A 26,015-nucleotide genomic window follows, 5' to 3' on the forward strand; every position below is an offset into this window, starting at 1 on the left:
AGAAATCGCTAAATTTCGCAAGTGAGATTTCTGAATGTGAATGGTTGCTGCAGGTTGCTACCGCTCACATTCAGAAAGCTGCTGCTTGTGTTGAGGAACCTCCTGCTCGAGAAGAAAATCTACTTGAGAGGCAGAAAGAAGTCAGCGCCCTCTGGCTCTCTGCATGATGCCGTTTGTGCTGATTTTAAAGCGTGAGACAAGATCCTGTCGCTGAAAAACAGCGTGAACAGCGTGACTTCCTCAAACTCTGCCTCTGGCAGAATTCCGCGTAGTGCAGTGGAGCTTTTTTGGCACCTCGCAGAGTTCTGCTGTGCAGAATTCTGGAAACTCTGCCCAAGCCTACTAATAATTGCAGGGTTACACCTATTTGTTTCCTTATCCCTTTCCGTTTTGTACAATGGTTTTCAATTAGATTTAAAGCAGCTAAATGCCTCAGGGTTCCGAAACACTATATAAGAATATAAATTAATGAATATATACATAAATAAATAATCCAATAAATAATGTTCCAACTCTAAATCAGGCCCTAATATATTATAACAAAAAGTGTTCCACGCAGATGAAAAATCTTAATTGTTCACACAGTTTAAATCGCCTCCTGCTCTAATCCATCCTCTTAGTATGAGCAGTGCTCACTTGTTTTCTGGGCGCGGCCTTGCCTTGTGGACAGGGGGCGGGCTGGCCATTCTGCGTCGTTGGCATTTGTCCGCTGGGTTGCAGCCCGAAGTCCCCTTCCAGACCTGTATGGGCTACCATGCTCTAACTATGCCTGCCCTGGTCGCCTCTATTAGATACGACCTCCTGCAATCTGGGGCGGCTTTCAATATTTTGCCAGTGCTGATTTTGGTTTCTAGTCCGCCCTGCACACCGAGCGCTTCCTCTTACACAGAGACAAGCGGCTGTGTGTTTGAATGGGCCAGTTTATGCCTCATTGTCTTTCGCACGTCTCTCCAGTTGTTGAATTACCTTTTACAGCGTATATTGTGCAGTGAACCACTGTGCAGTGAACCACTGTGCAGTCAGGACATTTTAAGACGTCTTATAACCGAGAACACTCACTTGATGATGCTTATGCGAAGTCCAGCATTCATCACAAAGCGTTATAGATAAAATTCAATATCATACAATGTCAAGCCTTGTCATAGCTTGGTGTAGAACAGAAAAAAAGCAAAACATCATAACACAACATAACAGGACAAGGCACCATCATACCATAGTACCAATACATCACTTATCATATGAAAACACAAACACAGCATAGCATACTTTCTTACCAAGACATTATAGCACAACATGCATAATAGCATAGCATACCACTGTACCACAACGTAACATAACATCATTAAATACCACAAAGAAAGGCTTAACTTCATACCATAACAGACATTAGCATCATGGTATAACATAGTATTCCATCACGATATAACATGATAGGGGAAAATCGTAAACTAAAGCACATCATCTTAACAGTTATCTAAGAGCACTACAAACATAATATCATAACATTTATGTATGTATGTATATGTTTATTTATTTTATTTCGGTTGTTGGGTGCCACCAAGGCATCTGTTGGAGATTTGAGAGCACAAGGCACGCCATACCATAGCCTCCCATAATATAGTCACATGGTATAGCAAAACATCTGTACTTGTATCCTACCCTCTCTTCTATCGCCTCATTGTTTATTCTTAAAGCACCTTAGTTATTACCTAAGAGGTATGGAGGTATTAGGTAGAGGGGCCCACATCAGACTCTCATGACTTCTTTTTAATACTTTTAAAACGTATTTGTCCCACAGTGTTTTGCAATTTTACTACTAGAAACCTTTTTTTTGCAAACGGCTTTTACAATAAAAAGTGTGTGATTAAGTAAGAAAGAAGACACAACACGCCTTACCTGTGTGCGAATTGTACCTGAAATAATTTGGTTTTGTGCGAACGAGGTGAGGGTGAACCAGGAAGCTTTTCCTGCGGTACATCAGATAAGACGGTGGCATTCTTACACATGGGTTGGATCAGTTCCGGTTAGTTAAATGCTGATTTTGCCGTTCATATGAAAACAATTAATAAAGTTAAATGCTCCTGGCATTACGCACTGCAAGGCAGTGGCAGCCTATTATTGAGCAATTTTTCAAGCTAAGCAAACTTTCCTTGGATTTTACACGAGCAAAGTCCTTTGTTTCCAGTGAGAACTGCTCAGTACATTTCAATGTTTTTACATCTGTACGGGCTTAGTGCACCATAAACGTTTGGAAACTGTGTGCAAAAGTCAAACCAGAGGTGAACTAGAACAGCAAATAGGCCCGGGCACCATAAATGAAAGTGTCCCCATTAATAGTCACATTTTTTTTTTTATGGCCAATTCACAAAGGTATATAAAAGTAACTAAAAAAAGCGAGAGAAGTGCTACTATACAAACTCCAAATACTTCTGTGAAGAGACCCCAGAGATTTTACTAATGCGTGCAGGTGTCTTTGCACGATTAGGATGCTAGTTGTCATACCTTTAGCAAATGTGATACCGTTTTCTTAGTGGTGCCCCGGCACAGGCTTTTTGATTAGACGAGGATGAAACACGCATATGGGGCTGGGTCAATCACGTACATCAATCATTGTTTGGTTGTGCATGTGAAACTTAGTATAACTCTACATCCACATGCATGCGTCCTATGTGTTTCAGTGCACCAGAGCATCACAGGTAGTCCTAACATGGATTATTTTTAAAGTAATACTTTACTCTTTACCATTCAATGCTTGGTTGAAATAACACATAAAGTATAGATGTTTCTATTGTAAGCAGACTGTCCAGTCAATCATGCACACAAATATTTTCGAATGTATAATAGCTTTTATAGCTTGGTACACAAATTGAAATGGAATACTTTTTCCAGTTCCAACTTAAGAACTCAATCGTTTTGCCTGTAAACTAACTAACAAAAAATAGTTGGGTTCCTCATATTAATGGGAAAAGCCATCTTCACATAGTCCAGATCGTTCACTTTAGATCTCATTTAATGACATTCTTGTAAGTTCCCTATAGTTCCACATGCAATTTTGGAAGGATATGTCATATATGAAGTTATGGGTATCTTTCTTTATTATGGCTACTGACATCGACATTGTCACAATTTTCTATGCTGCGTTCCATTCTAACAGTGGTGATACACAGATCCATATGCATGGATGGGTGCCCACCCACCAAAGATTATAGTGCCATGTAGTAGCTCTGGTCTACTTAGGAGCCTGGATGAGAAGGAGCCATCCAAGCTTAAACAGGCATTACGTAGTGATCCTCTTGTTTTGACAAAACATCCTTGTTAGACATGATAGCCTAGAGGGGTATTCCCTCAAGTTTTTTGTCTACCTTGTCTCACTTTTGTTTACATTTTTTTTTGGCCTTAGGACTCTGGGCACCTTACCACTGTTAACCAGTGCTTAAGTGCATGTACTCACTCCCATAAAACAAGGTAACATTGGTGTGTCCACAGTTGGCATATTTAATTTACTTATAAATCCATAGTAAAGAGAACTGTATGTGCGCAGGGCCTGTAAATTAAATGCTACTAGTGGGCCTGCCTCACTGATTGTGCTACCCACTTAAGTAGCCATTCAAACATGTCTTAGGCCTGCCACTGTAGAGTCTGTATGTGCAGTTTCACTGCCATGTCGATTTGGTATTTAAAACCCCTTGCAAGCCTTAAACTCCCCTTTTATTACACATAAGGCAATCCCTAAGGTAGGCCCAGGGTAGCCCATAAAGTAGGGAGCGATGTAAGTAAAAGGCATGACATATAGGCCCTCATTATGACTTTGGCGGTCTCTAAGCGAGACCGCTAAAGCCACGGGTGCCAGAAGACCGACAGTGCTGCCGGTCTCCCGCCCGCCATATAATGGATACTGCTGGATTTCTGCCACACTTTGGGCAGAAATCTGGCAGTAGAAATGCTGGCGGATGACGGCGCACTGGCGTTGCTACCACCTGCACCGTCCCGCCAGAAGGACGCCTCCAGCTGTATTAAGACCATTAATACGTCCTGGCAGTGTCCTGCTGGCAGGGCGCTGCCAGTGGTGACAGCGCCCCTTCTCGCCCCCTGCCGGATGATCTCCTCGCCAGACAAGGTAAGTCAGGCATCCAACAGGGGAGTGGGGTTGGAGGGTGGGGGTGTTGTGTGTGGTGTCTGTGTGTGTGTGTGTGTGTGAATGCGACTGTGAGTGTTGTGGTGTATGCATGGTGCGTGTATGAATGTTGAAGTGAGTGCATGTCTGCGTGTCAGTGTGTGTGCGTGTGAGGATGCATGTTTGGATGTTTGTGTGTATGCATGTCTGAATGCGTGTGAGTATGTGTGAGTAAATGCGTGTATGTGTGCATGAATGCATGTGAGTGGATGAAAGTATGGATGAGTGTGAGTGGATGTGTGTATGGATGTGTAAGTGAATGGGTGTATGCGTGGTGCGTGTGGGTGTATGTGTGCATGTATGCGGGAAGGGGGTGGGGCGTCATGTCAGTAGGGAGGGCCCTGTGGCTGTAGGTGGCATGGGGGGTGCTGTGGCTGTAGGGGGGTAGGGGCTGCTATGTGCATGGGGGGGCGAGTGGTTGCTGGAGGTGAGAGGGGGAGCCTTCTACCGGTGACAGGGAAGGAATTCCCTGTCACTATAGCCCTACTGCCATGGTTTTTGTGGCGGTGCTACCACCGTGGAAACCATGGCGGTAGGCCGGCTCATAATGCCGCTGGCGGTCTTCTGTGGTCCTCCGGGTCGAAGATGTACATCTCCGGCCCGGCGGTTCATACCACCATGGAGGTATGAGTGGAGATGTGGCGGGTTGGCAGCGGCCAACCCACCGCACTCGTAATGTGGCGGTATACACTGCCAACCTGTTGGTGGTGATACCGTCACACTAACCCTGGCGGTCAAGAGACCGCCAGGGTCTTAATGAGTCTTTAGTTTTACACGTCCAAGTACTGAAAAACTCCAAAATTCGTTTTTCCCTACTGTGAGGCTTACCCCTCTCATAGGATAGCTTCGCCGCCAAAACGTGGAACACTCTTCCCACCCACCTGCGCCAGACCGAAGACCTCCTTACCTTCAGGAAACATCTCAAGACCTGGCTGTTCGAGCAGTAGCAGCACCTCCCCCATCTTTTACCCCACCCCCCTCAGCGCCTTGAGACCCTCACGGGTGAGTAGTGCGCTTTACAAATTCCTGATTGAGTGATTGATTTGAGATTGTGTAATACATTTATTAAGTGCAATTACTGACTGAGAAGGAGTAGGACTGCCTTATTTGGTACCTATGGACTTGTAATAATCAATCCTCTTTAATGGTAAAGTTGGATTTACGACTACAACTTTAAAAATGCCACTTTTAGAAAGTTGGCATTTTTCTGCTCCCATGCCCTGTGTGCCTGCTGCCTGCCTCCAATACACATCTGAGTTGGGTGACAACTGAGCTTTGTGCATTCCCTCTAGACTGTCATACACAATCCTGATGGCCCATCCTGAGAGTATATGGGAGGAAGGGGCTGACACTTGCACCTGAATATGGCTGTGGCTGCCCCACACAAAGAGCTGCCCATGTAGTATGTCTGGAGGCAGGGGAGGAAAGGGAGGACTCGTGTGCACTTCAATGCCCAACTTTGACATCACCCCCACTTCAAAGTCACTACTCGGTATAAGAACTGGACTTTTGACCCTACCAAGTGTGTACACTTCTGGACCTGAGAATACTCTGCCAGGAAGAAGGACTGCTGTGATGCTGGAAGGACTGCCACTCTGCTGGAACTCTGCTGGACTTTGCTGGACTCCTGCTTTGGTGACCTTCCCTGCTGCCCGGCTCAACGACAATGCATCACCTTAATCGGAAAGGGTTCGACGCCACATCCCTGCTTGGAGATGTCAACTTTGCGGCTCGATGATGACACATCCACGGATTGCGCAGATTGGAACTGACCTATCTACTTTTCATCACCTCCTCTGCTCCCTGCATCAGATCTTCAGCATCGATGCAACCCTCCACCCAAGGTACGTTTTAGCAAGGTTGGTTCCTGTAGTCTGCCAACACTATATTGCATTCGGCCTGAACTTTGGATTTACCCCAATCTAGCGTTACTAGAAAGTCGCAATTGGTACTTAAAGTTTGTCAGCACCACACCTGCAGATATTGTTTAAAAAATCATATCTCGACTTTTACCTATTGGATTTTTGTTGTTGTTGTCTTGTTTTGTACATTAAACTAAGATCTATTTTTCCGATCTGTTGTGGATTCTTTTTTTGTGGTGTTTCCACTGTTTTACTGTTTAAGTGTTGCACAAACACTTTCTACATTACCTCTTAAGTTAAGCCCAGCTGCTCAGTTCCAAGCTACCAGAGGGTGAGCACAGGTTAATTTAGCGAGTGTGACAGACTTACCCTGACTAAAAGTGTGGTCTCTGCTTCGACAGGGTGCATACCTCTGCCAACTAAGGACCCAATTTCTAAAATTCCTCGGAGCCCAACTGGGGCCTCCTCTAAATGCCTGACTTTGTTGGTTCTTCTCTCACTCACGAAAACAAGATACAATAACAACTTTAGAGGTCGGACATTAGCAGTGTCCTAGGTCCGTCTGACACTTGGCAAAGAGGAAAGGATTTCCTTTAAAGGAAAAGTGTATTGAGGCACGCTGGGGCATGTGTGCTACATGGTTGTAATACATAGCGTTTGTGTTAAAATCCCTCAAAGAACATGGTTTTACAAGAGTTCCTGATGACATAGAGAGCAGAGAGTGACTTACACATGTGTATCATGCTAGAAATCTCTTCTGTTCTCTTTGAAATAACAGCATCCCACCTTCCATGTCACTTGCCATCTCACCTTCTGTAACCCAGTGTCATCTCTACTGGGCCTTTCTAACTGTCCTGTTTGATTTTTATTGAACCCTCTCCGCTTTCTTTTTTAAGAAGACTATTGAACTCTGATGATAGAACCAATTTATCACTCCTATCCTGGGTCATCAATGTCCCTAAAAAGGACTTAATTTCAGATAATGTATGTGCTAATTTTGGTAAGTGCCTTTGTTTTGAAGCTTTGATGGGCCAGGAGTTTAGTGGCCTTAGTGATTCGTTCTCTACAAGTACTGTATATTCAGTCTATGTACATATGGTTATAATAATTTATTGGTATTACAGCTAGCAGAAGTGTTCATGAATCACTAAATAAAGCTGTGCTTAACCCTCTGGTAGCTTGGCACAAAAGCAGTCAGACTTAACCTAATGGCAATCATAAAGTATTTATGTAGTACTGAAAGACCAATAACATGAAAACACAATATCAGAAAAATCCCAAGGCAACTTAGAAAAATGGAGGAAATTTTAATAAATAAACTTACACCACAATGATAAAAATCCAAAAATCTTCCAGAAGTAGAACTGAAGTTATGATTTTTTAACATTTTCTGTAAAACTAGCTTCAAAAAGCACAAAGTGCCAATCACTGTTATCTGGTTGTGCTGAACCGGGTCAAAGTCAATAATTTAGGCTGACTCTGATGGATCTCAGGTTTGATACATGACTTGGTATGTCCCAGGGGAAGTTTACATTATAACTCAGTCTAGTTCTATGCAAGGAGCCTATGTCAGCACTTCGTGTTGGCAGGAGCCCAAGAAGATGTCATTTTTTTGGCGAGAAGATCTGGTTGCTGGTCAGATGTTGTGTTGGCAGGAAACATGGGACTGTTGATGCTGACATGAAGAGCACCAAGTAGTTGAAGACCAGTGTCGGTAGCCAGAGAGCTCATGTCAGGAGTCCGATACAGGTCCCACACTGGACTAGGTGAAGTCCACTTGTGGTCACGAGGAGGCTTGGGGAAGTTTTCTCAATGCAAAGAGCCCAGAACCTCTGGATTATCCCTGGAGTCTAGTTCTTGCAGTTTCAGTAGGAGGAGTTCAGTATGACACCAGCCAGGGGTCCAAGACCTGAGGAGGCACTTCTTAGGGATCTGGACTCACTCCAACAGTGGCCAGAAACAGTGGCCAGGCAGGTCCAGTCGATGCTAGTAAGCTGGGCATTTGCTGGGGACGCCTCTGGAAGCATGTTGTCTCCCTATAGCTCAAACAGGCAGACAACCAGCTGACCTCAGAGTCACTTGTGTGATCTTGGGTTCAGGCAAGCAGCTCAAGTCTTCCCTCTCAGAGAGCAGGCCAGCCCTCAAGCAACATGGCAGTCACCTGGAGAACAAGGCAGGCCTCAGGCTGCACTGTAGTAATCTGGTAGCAGCAGGAATCCTTCTGGTCAGTCCTCTGGGGAACAAAGCAGGACTCAAGCAGCAGGACAGTCCTCTGGGGAACAAGGCAGTCCTTCTTCTGTAATGCCCAAAGGTCCAGGAGTGTACTAATGTGGTGTTCTGAGGGTCCAGTGTTTATACCTGGTGCCAGCCTTTTGAGGTAGGGGCGTTTCCTATGCTACCCCAGCATCTGGCAAAGAACAGTTCTTCTTTTGCCCTGCCAGGCTCCAAGAAGTCTTGGGGGAGATGAAAAAAGAACACTGTCAGGTTCCTTTGTGTGTTCTTAAGGCAAGCCATTTGAAGTGTAATTGGGGAAGTGAACAGCTCTGCTCCCAGCCATCTAGGCAGGATGGCCCACCCAGCTAACAACTAGTCCCCTTTGTCTCACTGTCAGGGAGGAATACAAAAAGCCCAACAACTAAACCATTCACAGTATTGTGACCCAGGAAACAGCAGCAGTCATCAAATGGTTAGAACAAGAAAATACCAATGCTCTAAAAGCAGCATTTTCAGAATTGTGATGTAAAACTCAACTTTACCGTTAAATAGCATTTAAATTACAATTCATTTGAGTCCAAACTTGACACTCCTATCTGTTCCCAGTCAAACGTTAGCACTCATAAATGTAATAAGTTAACCCAATTTTATCCAATGTGAGATATAGGCTTTACAGTAGTGGAAAAACAAACTTAGTAGTTATTTACTACCAGGACATTTACAACTTAAAAATGCATGTCCCACTTTTCAGATGCAATGCACCCTGCCCTATTGGCTTCATAGGGCCTACCTCTGACGTGATTTATGTGTATTAAAAAGGCAGGTTTAGGCCTAGCAATGGGTTTACTTTGCCAGGTTGAATTGACCATTTAAAACTGCACTACAGGCTGCAGTGACAGGTATAAGACATGTTTTAAAGTGCTACATTAGTGATGGCACAAGGAGTGCTCCAGGCCGACTGATAGCATTTAATTTACAGGCCCTGGGTACACGTAGTACCATGTAATAGGGACCTGTAAGTAAATTTAATGTGCCATTCAGGTGTAGGCTAATGTTACCAAGTTTTGGGCACTAGCACTTCAGCACTGGGTAGCAGTGATAAAGTGCACAGAGTCCTACTGCCAACAAGAACAAATTCAGCAAACACAAAGGGCAATGGGGGAAGACCACACCAAGTATGTCAGATCTAACAAAAACATTCATGTAGAGTATTAGATAAATCCTGACCGGTCCCTTTCTACTGTAACCCAGGTATCCTTCAATCCAAGCAACTCCATAAAGTGAACTACTGCAGCCTGAACGTTCCTAATTTTTGCTTTGTTCCACTTGTTAGAATTATATTTTTTGCAGACAAAGTTGAATATTTACATCTGCACAGAAAATAAGAGGACCACCCCACTCAGGTAGTTCCAATAATAGATGTGAAGATACTGCATGATCATCGTCTGACCTGTAAACTAAACAGATGACAATATGTTGACTAACTCTGTGTGGTGAAGCAATAGTCCAGCTCCATTTGTTGTCAGCTTTTGAATTGTTCCAATTATTCCTGCATTGTATCTCCACTCCACTTAATTATACCCCCTTACATGGTTGCCAATATTATTTGTTAGCTAGGGTGTCGCAGTATACCCCAGTCTGTGCATGCTTCATTGGTTTCTTAGAAACACGTAATTTGTGCCTTCAATTAGTTATGCTCTTCACAAGTCTCTGCATTTGTAGAATGAGTTACAGCCACTGCCATTCTAAATTAATATCCAAGCATAAAGTACTTTTACTAGTCTGTTTGTGCCAAAGTGACACGGTGCCACCACCCTTTCTGATCAGTATTTTCATACTCATGTGAGCAAATGCTTTTTCTCACTTGCACCAACTCTAGAAATGACCCCAGCCCAGTGGTGGTTGCTGACATTTGAAAGTGGTGGGTATGACTTTTATGTAGTGAGTGAATGGAGCAAGCTTAATGGACAAATGTGGGGTCCAAGGTGAGTCCTCCTCACAAGAAAAAAAATGAAAAAAGACTGACAAATGGTGCATTTGAAAGCACATGAATTTAGTGATAAAGCAAGGTTTGTAAAGCAGTGGGAAAGTATAGTCTTGAAATACTAAACACATTAAAAACTGCCTCATATCTTACTGCATTAATAAGTTCAACAGTTATTTTATTGCTCAAATTTCTTTATTCATTTTCCAAGTATATTAGAACAGAGAGTGATGCAGCACCCTATAACTAAAGAAAACTTACCTTCAACCAACCCCCTCCCCTCCTGGTGCACAATTATGCTGTCCAGTCCTGCATGTGAGCCACTCAAATTCCTTAATGTTCTCCCACTCAGTCGGGTCCTCTAAGTTTCGTCCCCTTCGAATAGCCGTAGAAGTCGCAGATATTTTGGGCAGGTCAGTTCTCAGAACTCTCCTGAAAAAAGTGATAGAAAGGGCTGCCACAACTCTCTGAATGATTGCCCCTGTGGCGTAAGGGTGAGTGTGATCTTTTCCATTCCCAGGATCCGCCTTAGCCGATGTAGCCAACCTAGCTGCGTTGGGATTTGTGCAGTTCCCCAATGGGTCAGTATGTTTTGTAGGGCTGCACCAGAGCTAGGCCAATCTGGCAGCCTCGCAGTGACTTAAGCAGGAACGTCAGGGTGTTCAGTAGTCCCAGTATGATGTAGGCCGGGAATCTTGGGAGTTGAGTATTGAAGTGTCAATCTATATAATTTAGGATGCCTTCCCAATAGGACGCCAACCTCAGGGTTCCTCAAACAGGTGGGTCAGTGTGCCCAAGGCCCCGCATCTCCTCCAGCACCGGGGCGTCCGGGAGTGGTCCCTCTCGTGGAGTCGAACCTGGGTGAGGTACCAGTAGGTAGCGATCTTCACTGTCGGCTCTATGCTGTTTGTACAGTATGTGGTGTGTCGTGCCCTGTAGTAAATCGCCTCCCATTCCCTGGGCACCAGTGGTCTGCCCAATTCTGCCTCCCATCGGGCCTGGCCGGGGGCCCTACTGTCGGGGTCACTTGCTGAAGTAAGTCATATAGGTCCGAAATGATGTGCCGGTCTGTCTTTTTTGTCAGCAGACATTTTTGGTATTGAGTGAGGGGTCTACTAGTCTGTTTGCGATTCGCGGTCTGCATCACCCAGTGGCTAATCCGTAGATAGTGTATCCTCTCAGTCTCTGGCAGTGAGTGTGTGGTCCTCAGTGTTTCAAAGGTCAAGAGTCCCTCCTCATCGAACAAATGTCCAATTGAGCGACACCCTGGTCTAAGCCCTACGTGAAGTCTGGGTTCTCCACAAGGGATGACAGGGGAGAAGGGGAAGAGGTCAGGCCTCTGGTGTACCCTGTTTGCTCCCAGACCTTCAGGGTTGCTCTGGTGACTGGGGAGGATTACAGTCCCCATGGTCTGTTTCGTCGGGGCAGAAAGGGGATCTTCCAAAGTGGGGTGCCGGCGATGGCCTGGTCCATAAACAGCCATCGCTTGTCTGACTCCGGCCTTGACCACTCCACCAAGTAGTGGAGTTGGACCACTATATAGTATTGGTGTAGATCTGGGATTCCCAGTCCTCCCCTGAGTCGGGGCTGACAGGCCAGTGTGTGGGTCATTCTGGGCTTCTTGCCTGCCCAAATGAAGCAGTTGATTTCCCTCTGCAGCATCAGCAGGGAGCCGGGCGGGGGCTCAGCCAATAGTGCCTGGAAGAGGAATAGGACCCTGGGGAGGATTGACATTTTTATTTGAGATATTCTCCCGAGCCAGGTTATGGGGTACTGTTGCCAATGCATCAGGTCTTTTTTTACCCCCTCCAGAAGGAGCTCATAGTTCCTCTTTGAGGTCTCTGGGACAGTTCTAGCTATTTGGATGCCTAAGTAGGGAATAGAGTGTATCTGCCACTGGAACGGACACTGCTATGCCATAGTTTCTGCCACTCTGCCCAGAAGTGTGAGTTTGGGCCTGTGACTTCGAAAGATTCATCCGGAATCCAGACACCTCCCCAAAGGCCTCTGCCTCTTCAAAAAGGCCGGGAGGGCCCTTATCGGGTCATCCAACGCAACCACCACATCGTCCGCGTATAGTGCAATGGTGCATTCTTCCCCCCAAACACTTCCCGGTTATCTCTCACCCTTTGGGCGAAGGACTCTATGTATAGAGCGAACAGGAGAGGGGAGAGCAGACACCCCTGGCGGGTTCCGCGACCGATCAGAAATGTAGCAGATGTCTCCCCATTGACTCTGACCGAGGCCCTCGGGTGACTATACGCACTCGCTATCCAGGCTCGAAATCGAGGTCTCATGCATAAATACTCTAGCATGGCTTGGAGGTACAGCAAGTGGATGCAGTCAAATGCTTTCTCTGCATCTATACTTAATAGCCTTAGTTCCCTCCTTGATCACTAGGCTTTATCTCAGATGTGCATGATCTGCTTGGTGTTGTCCCCACACTGCCGATGTGAGATAAAACCTGCCTGATCAGGGTTCACTAGGCCAGGCATGAGCAGGTTCAGACGGGAGGCTAGGATGCCCATTAGGAGTTTCAAGTCTATGTTAAGTAGAGAGATCGGTCTGTAGGACCCCCATTGTGTGGGGTCCTTCCCTGGTTTAGGGATCACCACTATAGCTGCTTCTAGCATGGACCATGATGGTATTAAAGAGGAGTGTCAGTACTGGGGCTAGGCTCTTGCAGAATGTTTTATAAAACAGGTCTGGGAACCCGTCCGTCCCCGGGGACTTTGAGGCCTCCAAATGGGCAATTGCGGAGATAACCTCCTCTATCTTGATTGGGGCTTCCAGCTGAGCTGCCTCTTCAGCCGACAGTTTAACTGTGTGTGTGCCGGTGCGATACTGGAGTGGGGCATCTCTGCCTGCCTTCTGAGGGGGGAGTAAAATGCCCGGTAGAAGTTGCAAAATCTTGAGGCTATCTGCGTGTCATTCACCACCTCCACCCCATTCAGGCCCTGGATAGCTGCAACTGTAAGTGTCTGCCTCTGAGCTCTAAGCCTGTTGGCCAGGAGGTGTCCGCACTGATCGCCTCCCACGTAAAAGGAGTGTCACAGACGCAGGGCGCCATATCATTGATCTCTAAGAAGTGGGTGATGGCCTTCGTTATCTGTACGACCACCTCCTTCTTCAACAGGAGGGTGGTTCTCAGCCACCAAGGGCAATGTCTTTTGGGCTGGGGGGGATGTGTAAGGTCAGGGATACTGCTGCGTGGTCCGACATGGCGAGTAGAATGTATAATCCTAGGTTTTAGGATGTCTGCCCCTCCGTAGGTCTCCCAGAACAATTTACATCAGTCTCCACACCCTCTCCATCGACTGTGCTCCTGTTTCTCCGTATCTAGAGGCTGATCTGTCCCAGTCATTGTTAAGAACAATATTGAAGTCACCTGCCACCAGCACCCATCTGTCCTGTGTGACCATGGTCTCCACCGGTGCCCGGTGTATGAACCCCTCCTGTCCCTCATTTGGCGTGTATATAGATGCAACGATAATGGTAAGTCCCCTATATGTATCCTGAGTGCCAGCAAGCGACCTCTTATTTCAGCTATCTTGTTTCCCAGTCTCCCGTGGAAGGGCCGTGAAACAAGAAGTGCCACCACCACCTTGGTCCCTCATGAGGAAAAGTACTGGATTGGGAAAGATCTTGAGTGTAGTCTGTGATGATCCGTGGGTACTAAACGAGTCTCTTGTAAGAGGCATATGTCAGCCTGCATGTGTTCCAAATAGGAGACGACTGCTCTATGCTTGGTTGGATTGTTTAACCCTTTAGCATTGAGGGTGACTACCTTTAAGGTCATTGAGGTGAGTCAAGTGAGCTGTTGATGATCAGTGAGTGCTTCTATTTAACCCGCCGTCCTCTTCCCCCTTTGTGGGATTGGTGGCCTGTCTTTCATGACTGTCTTCTGTTTGTGTGCATCAGTACAAAAACATTGTACACCCTTCCCCAGCAATTAAACAAATAAAACACTAAGAACCTGTCCTTGTGACCCCCCTGTGGGTGCCCGAGATCCTGCATAGTCCAGGAAAAAAGACTGAGTATCAGGAGCCTCCGCCCTGGATCCCCAACCTCTCCGAAATACCCCCTCCCCCTCCATGTCCTCCCCAGCCATCACCTTTGTGATGCATTCCAGCCCCTGTCCCCTCACACCCCTTCAGGGTTCTTCGTGTCCCCCACTAGGGATTCCAGTACTGTCCTTCTTTCGGATTCTATGGTCTCTAGATCCGGTTTGGCATTCCCGGTTGACGCTGTCTGCCTCCGCTTCCACCGATCTGGTTGCGGTGAGTGTGGATGTTCCTCAGAGGGTTCCTCCAGCTGTAACAACTTATACGCCTCTCCCAATGAGCGCAGCTGGTGCGTCTTGCCCTCCCATTGGAAGATTAATCTGAAGGGATGGCCCCAGGAGTAGGTGACTTCTTTGTCCCTTAGATGGGAGGTGATTGGTCGAAAGTCTATCCTCTTTTGTAGGGTAATAACTGCCAGGTCCTGGTATAGGAGCAAGGTGCACCAAAGGAACTACAAGGGGTGTTGTTCTTGTGCTAACTGTAAAATGCGCTCTTTGAGGGGAAACCCGTGTATGCTGGCCTAGATGTCTGTTGGGGGAACATGAGACTGTCTTGGCAGGCCTACTCATTGTACTCTGTCTGTTCTGATCTCCTTGTCTGATTCTCTCCCCAGAATCTGACGGAAAAGGGCCCCAACATACCTAGAGATATCGTCCTCTTCGGCCCCTGTTGAAACCCCTCTGATGCAAAAGTTGTTACGCCTTGAATGATTTTCCAAGTCCTCCACATGAGCCTGGAGGTCAATCTGTTGCTCCTTCAAGCAGATTACTTCCTGCTGGAGCTGCATGATCTCTTCATCCCGGCTAGTCTTGTGGTCTTCCAGAGTGGCCACCCTCACGCCAACCTCCCCTAGCTCGTGTTGTAACTCCTTCAGGTCTTGCGACACATCCATTTTTACTGCTTGTAAGTCCTCAATGATGTGAATCGGCCCTCAGGAATATCCAGTATGATGGGGCCCTTTCCTTCCTTCTCCTGTCCCTTACATCCCTGCCTCATCGTGGTCACTGCTTCCTCTTGAGCTTTCCTCGGGCGGGCCTGGTCAGCATATCTTTCACTGATATGTATTTTTTGGTGCACACTGCGGCCATTGTCCATGGTGGGCTCTGTCTGCAGCCTGTTCTCAGTCCATCCGCCTGATGGATGCATCGCTCGTCAGGGGTCTCCAAGTTGTGGCCTGGGTGGGGCACCTCCGCTACTCTCCCTCATCAGTTCCACGTGCGACTGCCCCACTGAGGTCCCATGTGCTCGGTAAGCACCCACAGAGGTGAAGTATCCCGTGGGCGCAGGTGATTTCAGTCTCTGATGTGCCCCAGGACCTGTTCTTAGTCCCAATTGGGGAGCTCTTATATCGCTCCCGCCCCTTCTACTTCGTTCTGTCTATTATTTAGGGGCATAGGAGGGGGGCTGGGTCTTCCTCCTTGTCTCCCCGGGCCCGCTCACTGCTACAGTTGGTGAGGCCGTTGCTCCTCCCCTCCCCCGAACCCTCGTCGTCCCGGGACCATCCTTCACACTCTCCCGGTCTTCCCAGTATCTCCTCTGTCTCTCCTTAGCCTGGCCCTCCAGATCAGACCCTCTGGGGACCCACCCCTCTGCGCAGTCCTAAGGAGTCACCCTGTGAGCGGGGGATCCCAGCTCTTCCCAGGTGGGTCTCCCCGTCCAGTCCCCCTCCTCACCAGCTCCTCTCTAGCTTCTCTAGGCCAGCCATGCATCCACCCTCGACCCGGAAGGCTCCGCTGGCACCCCTCCGATGCTCCTCCACTGTTGTCTGATCTGCGGGCCTTGCCGCAGGGCCGAATGCCAGGCTCTCCTCCACTCTACTCCTTGCCCACTCTGCCTGGGCCTTCCTTCTGTGGCGCACTATGCCACCTGGGCCATCCTCCCACTTTACCTACTGCTCTGGGCCTCTCACCGCCTCGCCCCCTCGCAGTCGTTCGATCGGTGGAGCCCAGCTCTCAGTGTCCCCGCCCAGGCCTCACCATCGGGTCGTCTGTGCTAGCGCGGCTGCCCGGGCCCCCTTCGTTAGGTCCGCCTCTCCTGCGCAGCTCTTGCCTTTGTCTGGTCGGCTCTGTCACAGGTCTCCCTCACCCTCCCTCCCCAGCCGGGAGGTCTCTGTCAAGGCTCCTCCGATGCTTCCTCACTAAGCCCCGCTTTCGTTGGGGGTGAGCCCCAAGGGAGCCCACCGTGCTGGTCCCCTCTGGCCGATCCTCCCAGTTCCTCTGGTGGACTACGCCGGGCGTCTCTCTCTCTCCCCTCTGGACTCTTCGCTTTCTGTGGGGCTTCCCAACCCATCCGCCAGCTTCTCCCTTGCACCGCGGTCGCCTGCACTCTACAGCCCCTCGGGCGCGCCACCTTGGGGAGCCGTCGGACCCTCCGCTCGCCGGGCTCTTGCTTGGCTTCCATCACCCCTTCACCTGCTCCTTCATCTCTGGCACCACATGGGTGTTTCTCTGATCATGAGGAACAGGGGTTTTGCTTTAAATCGCACCCGGGGGCCGGGCCTTTGGAGAGGCACGGGAATCCTCCCTACCTCTCCGCCCTCTTGGCTCCTCCCCCAACAGTTATCTCAATGTGCAAATTGTACAGCGCAACAACTTCAGGCCCTATAAAGAGTGTTCTTGCCCAGTTTCTTGCACTGCATGCAGCATCAACTTTGGAAGAAATTTTTCTAACCAGGCATTAGGAAGCACCCACAGCTGCTGGCTGCAATCAATCATACAGAAATATCTGTTGACAGATCTTTAAGTGGGATGAAAAAAGTGGGGGGCTCTCTAAAAAGGAATATGTAAAATAAACTTCTGTGATTCCTATAGCGTGCCACCCGGTCTGTATTTTGGTTTCTCTCTGAGATGTGATTGTGTTCAGAAATATAACACAGCAACTGACATACACCTAAAACCTGTCAGTATTATTGGGTTTGTCCATGGTTGTTAGCTGTTTAAGATAAATGAGCAAAACAATGATTAGTTATAAATAATCAACATTGGAAATGTTTCAATTCAGAATTTTTGAGAAGGTGAATGAAATATTGAGGCCTATGGAAGGATTATGGCCTTCATTATTGTGTGCTTTATGTTAGATATGTATACCCTTTTCTCTTCACATCTCATCCCTCTGCTCATTTTCAACCTCCTCTCTTTCCTCCTCAGCACCCTCTTTTCCGTCTCCCCTGAATGCACTCCCTTGCATCTTCCTCATTTTACCACCCCACACATACACTGCACTAATTCACATTTAAGGATTTTATTTAATTTTGCTTTTGCCTTCTAAATATTTTGACCTCTACACACCCCTTCACACACATTTACAAAGTATTTCATTTGCAACTGGTATACATGAATATTGTTCTGTGTGCTCTGCAGAGAAACCAACCCACTGTCAGGCACTTTGCTTTGCTTTTAGCCTCTGCACCAGCTCTCTCAATCAGATCCCCTCATACACACCTGCCACGAGTCAACTTATGCACTATGCAAGAGTAATACAATGCACAGAAACACAGCATGATGAAACAGCTACCTTGCTTGGGAAATGCAACATCAAGTAAAATGTGAAATAAGCTGAACTAATTGGCTGACACACATTAAACACATTTTAACAGTCATTGTTTGCATATCAATTAATGTTTTGGGCATTCATGTTAAGGTCATGAAGATAGGGCCATTTTTAATGCCATACAACAGATAACTGCCTTTACTTTAAGGACCTATTTCTCTCCTTGTTCTTGACTCAAATATTTGGATCCATTTTTCAAGGGAGCAAGAACCCTGCTCGACGTTTGGAACAGTTTCACAAGAAACAAATGCTCTACTTCTAAAGGAGCCAGCGATCTGCAGCCAAGGCCTGGGGTGTCACATGGGGGAGATTAGCAAGACACGGGGTCTCGGTACAAAAACACCCCCACAAGATTAGCATTATAACACTTACCATTATTGAAGACAAGAAACTAAATCACATGTGTTTTCATCCACTTCTACTGCATGACAAATGGGGAAAGGATGGGATCTATGCCTGTTAACCACTTCGCTGCCAGGCCTTTTCCCCCTCCTGTGCCAGGCCTTTTTTTGCCTATTTGGGGCAGTTCGCGCTTAGGCCCGCATAACTTTTTGTCCACATAAGCTAACCAAGCCAAATTTGCGTCCTTTTTTTCCAACATCCTAGGGATTCTGGAGGTACCCAGACCTTGTGGGTTCCCCTGAAAGAGGCCAAGAAATTGGCCAAAATACAGGGAAAGTTTTGTTTTTTTCAAAAAAATTGGAAAAAGTGGCTGCAGAAGAAGGCTTGTGGTTTTTCCCCTGAAAATGGCATCAACAAAGGGTTTGCGGTGCTAAACTCAGCAGCTTCCCAGCTTTCAGGAACAGGCAGACTTGAATCAGAAAACCCAATTTTTCAACACAATTTTTGCATTTTTCTGGGACATACCCCATTTTTGCAATTTTTGGTGCTTTCAGCCTCCTTCCAGTCAGTGACAGAAATGGGCATGAAACCAATGCTGGATCCCAGAAACCTAAACATTTCTGAAACCTAGACAAAATTCTGAATTCAGCAAGGGGTCATTTGTGTAGATCCTACAAGGGTTTCCTACAGAAAATAACAACTGAAAAAGAAAAATATTGAAATTTAGGTGAAAAAAACATAAATGTTTCTCTACGTTTTACTCTGTAACTTTTCCCTGCAATGTCAGATTATCGAAAGCAATATACCGTTACGTCTGCTGGACTCCTCTGGTTGCGGGGATATATAGGGCTTGTAGGTTCATCAAGAACCCGAGGAACCCAGAGCCAATAAATGAGCTGCACCCTGACGTGCGTTTTCATTCTATAACGGGTATACAGCAATTCATTTGCTGAAATATAAAGAGTAAAAAATTGCTATCAAGAAAACCTTTGTATTTCCAAAAAGGGCACAAGATAAGGTGTTGAGGAGCAGTGGTTATTTGCACATCTCTGAATTCCGGGGTGACCATACTAGCATGTGAATTACAGGGCTTTTCTCAAATAGATGTCTTTTTTACACACTCTCCTATATTTGGAAGGAAAAAATGTAGAGAAAGACAAGGGGCAATAACACTTGTTTTGCTAATCTATGTTCCCCCAAGTCTCCCGATAAAAATGATACCTCACTTGTGTGGGTAGGCCTAGCGCCCGCGACAGGAAACGCCCCAAAGCGCAACGTGGACACATCCAAATTTTTGGAAGACAACAGAGGTGTTTTTTGCAAAGTGCCTACCTGTAGATTTTGGCCTCTAGCTCAGCCGGCACCTAGGGAAACCTACCAAACCTGTGCATTTCTGAAAACTAGAGACCTAGGGGAATCCAAGGAGGGGTGACTTGCGGGGCTCGGACCAGGTTCTGTTACCCAGAATCCTTTGCAAACCTCAAAATTTGGCTAAAAAAAACACATGTTCCTCACATTTCTGTGGCAGAAAGATCTGGAATCTGAGAGGAGCGACAAATTTCCTTTCACCCAGCGTTCCCCCAAGTCTCCCGATAAAAATTATACCTCACTTGTGTGGGTAGGCCTAGCGCCCGCAACAGGAAACGCCCCAAAGCGCAACGTGGACACATCCAAATTTTTGGAAGACAACAGAGGTGATTTTTGCGAAGTGCCTACCTGTAGATTTTGGCCTCTAGCTCAGCCGGCACCTAGGGAAACCTACCAAACCTGTGCATTTCTGAAAACTAGAGACCTAGGGGAATCCAAGGAGGGGTGACTTGCGGGGCTCGGACCAGGTTCTGTTACCCAGAATCCTTTGCAAAACTCAAAATTTGGCTAAAAAAACACATGTTCCTCACATTTCTGTGTCTGAAAGTTCTGGAATCTGAGAGGAGCCACAAATTTCCTTCCACCCAGCGTTGCCCCAAGTCTCCCAATAAAAATGATACCTCACTTGTGTGGGTGGGCCTAGTGCCGGCGACAGGAAACACCCCAAAGCGCAACGTGGACACATCCTAAATTTTGGAAAAAAACAGAGGTGTTTTTTGCGAAGTGCCTAACTGTAGATTTTGGCCTCTAGCTCAGCCAGCACCTAGGGAAACCTACCAAACCTGTGCATTTCTGAAAACTAGAGACCTAGGGGAATCCAAGGAGGGGTGACTTGCGGGGCTCGGACCAGGTTCTGTTACCCAGAATCCTTTGCAAACCTCAAAATTTGGCTAAAAAAACACATGTTCCTCACATTTCTGTGGCAGAAAGTTCTGGAATCTGAGAGGAGCTACAAATTTCCTTCCACCCAGCGTTCCCCCAAGTCTCCCGATAAAAATGATACCTCACTTGCGTGGGTAGGCCTAGCGCCGGCGACAGGAAACACCCCAAAGCGCAACGTGGACACATCCTAAATTTTGGAAAAAAACAGAGGTGTTGTTTGCGAAGTGCCTACCTGTAGATTTTGGCCTCTAGCTCAGCCGGCACCTAGGGAAACCTACCAAACCTGTGCATTTCTGAAAACTAGAGACCTAGGGGAATCCAAGGAGGGGTGACTTGCGGGGCTCGGACCAGGTTCTGTTACCCAGAATCCTTTGCAAACCTCAAAATTTGGCTAAAAAAACACATGTTCCTCACATTTCTGTGGCAGAAAGTTCTGGAATCTGAGAGGAGCTACAAATTTCCTTCCACCCAGCGTTCCCCCAAGTCTCCCGATAAAAATGATACCTCACTTGCGTGGGTAGGCCTAGCGCCGGCGACAGGAAACACCCCAAAGCGCAACGTGGACACATCCTAAATTTTGGAAAAAAACAGAGGTGTTTTTTGCGAAGTGCCTACCTGTAGATTTTGGCCTCTAGCTCAGCCGGCACCTAGGGAAACCTACCAAACCTGTGCATTTCTGAAAACTAGAGACCTAGGGGAATCCAAGGAGGGGTGACTTGCGGGGCTCAGACCAGGTTCTGTTACCCAGAATCCTTTGCAAACCTAAAAATTTGGCTAAAAAAACACATGTTCCTCACATTTCGGTGACAGAAAGTTCTGGAATCTAAGAGGAGCCACAAATTTCCTTCCACCCAGCGTTCCCCCAAGTCTCCCGATAAAAATGATACCTCACTTGTGTGGGTAGGCCTAGCGCCCGCGACAGGAAATGGCCCAAAACACAACCTGGACACATCACATTTTTTCATAGAAAACAGGGCCTACCTGTGGATTTTGGCCTCTAGCTCAGCCGGCACCTGGGGAAACCTAGCAAACCAGCGCATTTATGAAAACTAGAAACCCAGGGGAATCCAAGATGGGGTGAATTGTGGGGCTCTGACCAGGTTCTGTTACCCAGAATCCTTTGCAAACCTCAAAATTTGGCTGAAAAAACATGTTTTCCTCACATTTCAGTGACAGAAAGTTCTGGAATCTGAGAGGAGCCACAAATTTCCTTCCACCTAGCGTTCCCCCAAGTCTCCCGATAAAAATGATACCTCACTGGTGTGGGTAGGCCTAGCGCCCGCGACAGGAAATGGCCCAAAACACAACGTGGACACATCACATTTTTTCATAGAAAACAGTGCCTACCTGTGGATTTTGGCCTCTAGCTCAGCCCGGCCCAGGGGGGCAGAAATGGCCTAAAATAAATTTGCCCCCCCCACCCCCCCGGGGAGCGACCCTTGCCTGCAAGGTCGCTCCCCTTGCGTGACGGCGCAAAAAAAAGATCCCTGGTGCCTAGTGGTTTCTGCCCCCATTGGGGGCAGATTGACCTACAATCGGCCAATCTGCCCCCAAAGGGGGCAGAAATGGTCTAAATACAATTTGCCCCCCAGGGGAGCGGCCCTTGCCTAATGCGTCGCTCCCCATCTCTAAAAAAACAAACAAAAAAAAAAAAAAACACAAAAAAACTATTTGCCCAGGCGCCTAGAGGTTTCTGCCCCCCCTGTGGGCAGATCGGCCTAATACCAATAGGCCGATCTGCCCCCAGGGGGGCAGAAATGGCCTAAAATAAATTTGCCCCCCCACCCCCCCCGGGGAGCGACCCTTGCCTGCAAGGTCGCTCCCCTTGCGTGACGGCGCAAAAAAAAGATCCCTGGTGCCTAGTGGTTTCTGCCCCCATTGGGGGCAGATTGACCTACAATCGGCCAATCTTGGTCTAAATACAATTTGCCCCCCAGGGGAGCTACCCTTGCCTAATGCGTCGCTCCCCATCTCTAAAAAAACAAACAAACAAAAAAAAAAACACAAAAAAACTATTTTCCCAGGCGCCTAGAGGTTTCTGCCCCCCCTGTGGGCAGATCGGCCTAATACCAATAGGCCGATCTGCCCCCAGGGGGGTAGAAATGGCCTAAAATAAATTTCCCCCCCCCACCCCCCCCGGGGAGCGACCCTTGCCTGCAAGGTCGCTCCCCTTGCGTGACGGCGCAAAAAAAAGATCCCTGGTGCCTAGTGGTTTCTGCCCCCATTGGGGGCAGATTGACCTACAATCGGCCAATCTGCCCCAAAAAGGGGGCAGAAATGGTCTAAATACAATTTGCCCCCCAGGGGAGCGACCCTTGCCTAATGCGTCGCTCCCCATCTCTAAAAAAACAAACAAACAAAAAAAAAAAAACCACAAAAAAACTATTTGCCCAGGCGCCTAGAGGTTTCTGCCCCCCCTGTGGGCAGATCGGCCTAATACTAATAGGCCGATCTGCCCCCAGGGGGGGCAGAAACGGCCTAAAATATATTTGCCCCCCTCACCCCCCCCGGGGAGCGACCCTTGCCTACAAGGTCGCTCCCCTTGCGTGACGGCGCAAAAAAAAGATCCCTGGTGCCTAGTCGTTTCTGCCCCCCCTTGGGGGCAGATTGACCTAAAATCGGCCGATCTGCCCCCAAAGCGGGCAGAAATGGCCTAAATACAATTTGCCCCTCCAGGGGAGCGACCCTTGCCTAAGGGGACGCTCCCCATCTGTAAAACACAACAACAACAAAAATCCCTGGTGCCTAGTGGTTTCTGCCCCCCGTGGGGGCAGATCGGCCTAATAAAAATAAGCTGATCTGCCCCCATGGGGGGCAGAAATGGCCTAAAATAAATTTGCCCCCCAAGGGAACGACCCTTGCCTAAGGGGTCGCTCCCCTTACGTGAAAAACAAACAAACAAAAAAAACTCCCTGGTGTCTAGTGGTTTCTGCCCCCCTTGGGGGCAGATTGGCCTCATAAAAATAAGCCAATCTGCCCCCAAAGGGGGCAGAAATGGCCTAAATATAATTTCCCCCTATGGGAGCGACCCTTGTCTAAGGGGTCGCATCCCACACCTAAAAAACAAAAGAAAACAAATAAAACAACAAACCAAAAAAAAGTATCCCTGGTGTCTAGAGGTTTCTGCCCCCACTGGGGGCAGATCGGCCTAATAATAGGCCGATCTGCCCCCAGGGGGGGCAGAAAAGGCCTTAAAAAAAAAAGACCCCCTGGGAGCGACCCTTGCCCAAGGGGTCGCTCCCTTCTGTCAATTGCATAGAAAAAAAAAAAATCCCTGGTGTCTAGTGGGGTTTCAAAAGCCGGATTGCAAGCAATCCGGCTTTTGAAACCCTCGGAGAGACTTCAAAGGGAAGGAAATACATTTCCTTCCCTTTGAAGCCCCTCCGGGCCTCCCCCACGTGATCGAAAGAGAAATGCTGACAATTTCTCTTTCGATCGCGCTGGAAGCTCTGCTTCCAGCGCGATGGGGGAGGTTGTGTGATTGTCAGCGCGCGCTCGCGCGCTGACGTCACAGGGGGGTGGGGGGGGGTCGGGGGTTGAAGGGGAAGGGATTCCCCGGTCAGCCCTGACCTAGGGGGGTGGGGGGGCGGCCCTCGGGAGGAGCGCTAGCGCTTCTCCCGAGGGCAGCATTGCGGACGCAATGGTTACGTCCATGGCGCCACACGGGCGCTGCCATGGACGTAACCATTACGTCCGTGGCGGGGAAGGGGTTAATGACAGAGAGCTGCCCTCACGCAGGGATGAAGGCTCTGATGCCCAAAAGCTTGAAAATAACATATTTTCTGGCCTATAGTGGATACTGCTATAGACCACATTTGAAATTAAGGGCTTTAGAGCAGTCAGCCTTGCGTCTCTAAACAAATCAATCTATTTAATATTTTTATATGAATGTGCAGGAATTTCAGAGGAGTGCAACCCCTCAGCCCTAAAAGAGAAATCACCCCTGCCCCAGCCTCCCTTAGAGTGTTGAAAGACTTCAGCTTACCCTGTGCACTTGATCCTAACTATGTGGGAAATCACCCGCTTTGCTGCTTTTAAAAGAACAGCCTTAAAGGATTACAATCACCCTGCTCCAGTTAAGCAAGTTTGGCGTTCTTAATACTTATTAATACAAACACCTCCTGTGCACTTCAACAAAGCCGCAAGTCTATCCTAATAGTGAATTATATCATGTCAAAAATATGCATTCCTGAAAAAACAGAAATCCAGTAAACTCTAGCAAAATTATAGAATTACTTCACATCATAAGTTCTGCTGACAAGCATCACATAGTTCTTTAACTTTAACTTACAAAGAGCAGTAGTAAGTGTGAGCACTTTGTACAATCTTTAATTTTGCTGGTTCTTGCCAACATTTTTTTGGGCACATAGGTGGTCATTACGACCCTGGCGGTCAGAGACCGCCAGGGGTAATGTGGCGTCCGTACCGCCAACAGGCTGGCGGTACGGAGGCCCTTATTACGACCGCTGCGGTAGAGCCGCGGCCACACCGCCGGGGCTGGCGGTTTCCCGCCGTTTTAGCCCCGGCGGTGATAATCCGCCAGGGCTGCCCTGGGGATTATGACCCCCCTACCGCCAGCCTGTTTCTGGCAGTTTGCACCGCCAGGAAGAGGCTGGCGGTAAGGGGTGTCCTGGGGCCCCTGGGGGCCCCTGCACTGCCCATGCCACTGGCATGTAAAGCTTGTGTAACCGGATCGATAGCTCTGCTGGGTAAGTCCTGTGTCTGCAAGTTTTTTATCACCTTAGTGGTGGTTCCACTGAGTGATGGATGACTGTGAAAATTCAGATGTATTACACAGGCTGTGCCTGGACATTTGGTGATATGCCTGGATACTCATGTCTATGGCCTGGCATTTGGTGATGGGTCTGCCATGTGGGCCTGTATCTTTGTACGTGGGGGACTTTTCCTTGTCTGTAAATGTGCATTTAGGAATTTTACAGTAATTTTTCTCTGTACCCGGGTATTTGTGGCAGTACTGCGGCATCCAGACTTCAATTTGACATGTAGACCTCTTCTAGGCTGTGACTGGGCATTGGAAGCTGTAAATAGGCAAGTGATGCTGTTAATGGGCAATTGAGTTAGTATCTGAACAAATGTGGGTGTTGTAGTGAGACAGCTGGCTCTCTGTTTTGGACAGCATCACACATCATTCACCCGGTGGCTGGGCGCAGCAAAAAGGTATATATAAAGGGATGTAGGACTGATCATTACCAAGCCTAGCCTAGTTGTGAGTTTATCTTATTTCTGACTCCCACATGAGTGTTCATAGTAGGCCTCAGATTGATATTCTATAGGCATACCTGAGCAGTTTGGACTTTAATTGGGAATATGATTACTATGGCTACATGTGATCGCTCGACCAGGGTACATATTGGCTGTGGCCCTAGCATATGGAGGCTGCATCCCACTTAATCCTAGTTCATATCTTAGTTAGCATGTGGGAGGTAACTAAAATGTTGGTACCTATTTTGTTATTTCCTTGATCTTGCACATATTGTAGGATTTTTATTTTCAGTCATGTGACTTCTTGCGATTTTATCAGCACCAAAATCACGTGGTATCACTCTACGATTCTT

General features: G+C 47.6%; 1 protein-coding gene across 1 annotated transcript in view; it reads left to right on the forward strand.

Moving 5' to 3' along the window:
* MYO15A (myosin XVA) overlaps positions 1-26,015 on the forward strand; it is a 761,224-nt gene that overhangs the window by 281,066 nt on the left and 454,143 nt on the right. The window lies entirely within an intron of this gene.

The sequence above is a fragment of the Pleurodeles waltl genome, chromosome 10, assembly GCF_031143425.1.
Source record: "Pleurodeles waltl isolate 20211129_DDA chromosome 10, aPleWal1.hap1.20221129, whole genome shotgun sequence".
NCBI classification, from domain to species: Eukaryota; Metazoa; Chordata; class Amphibia; order Caudata; family Salamandridae; genus Pleurodeles; species Pleurodeles waltl.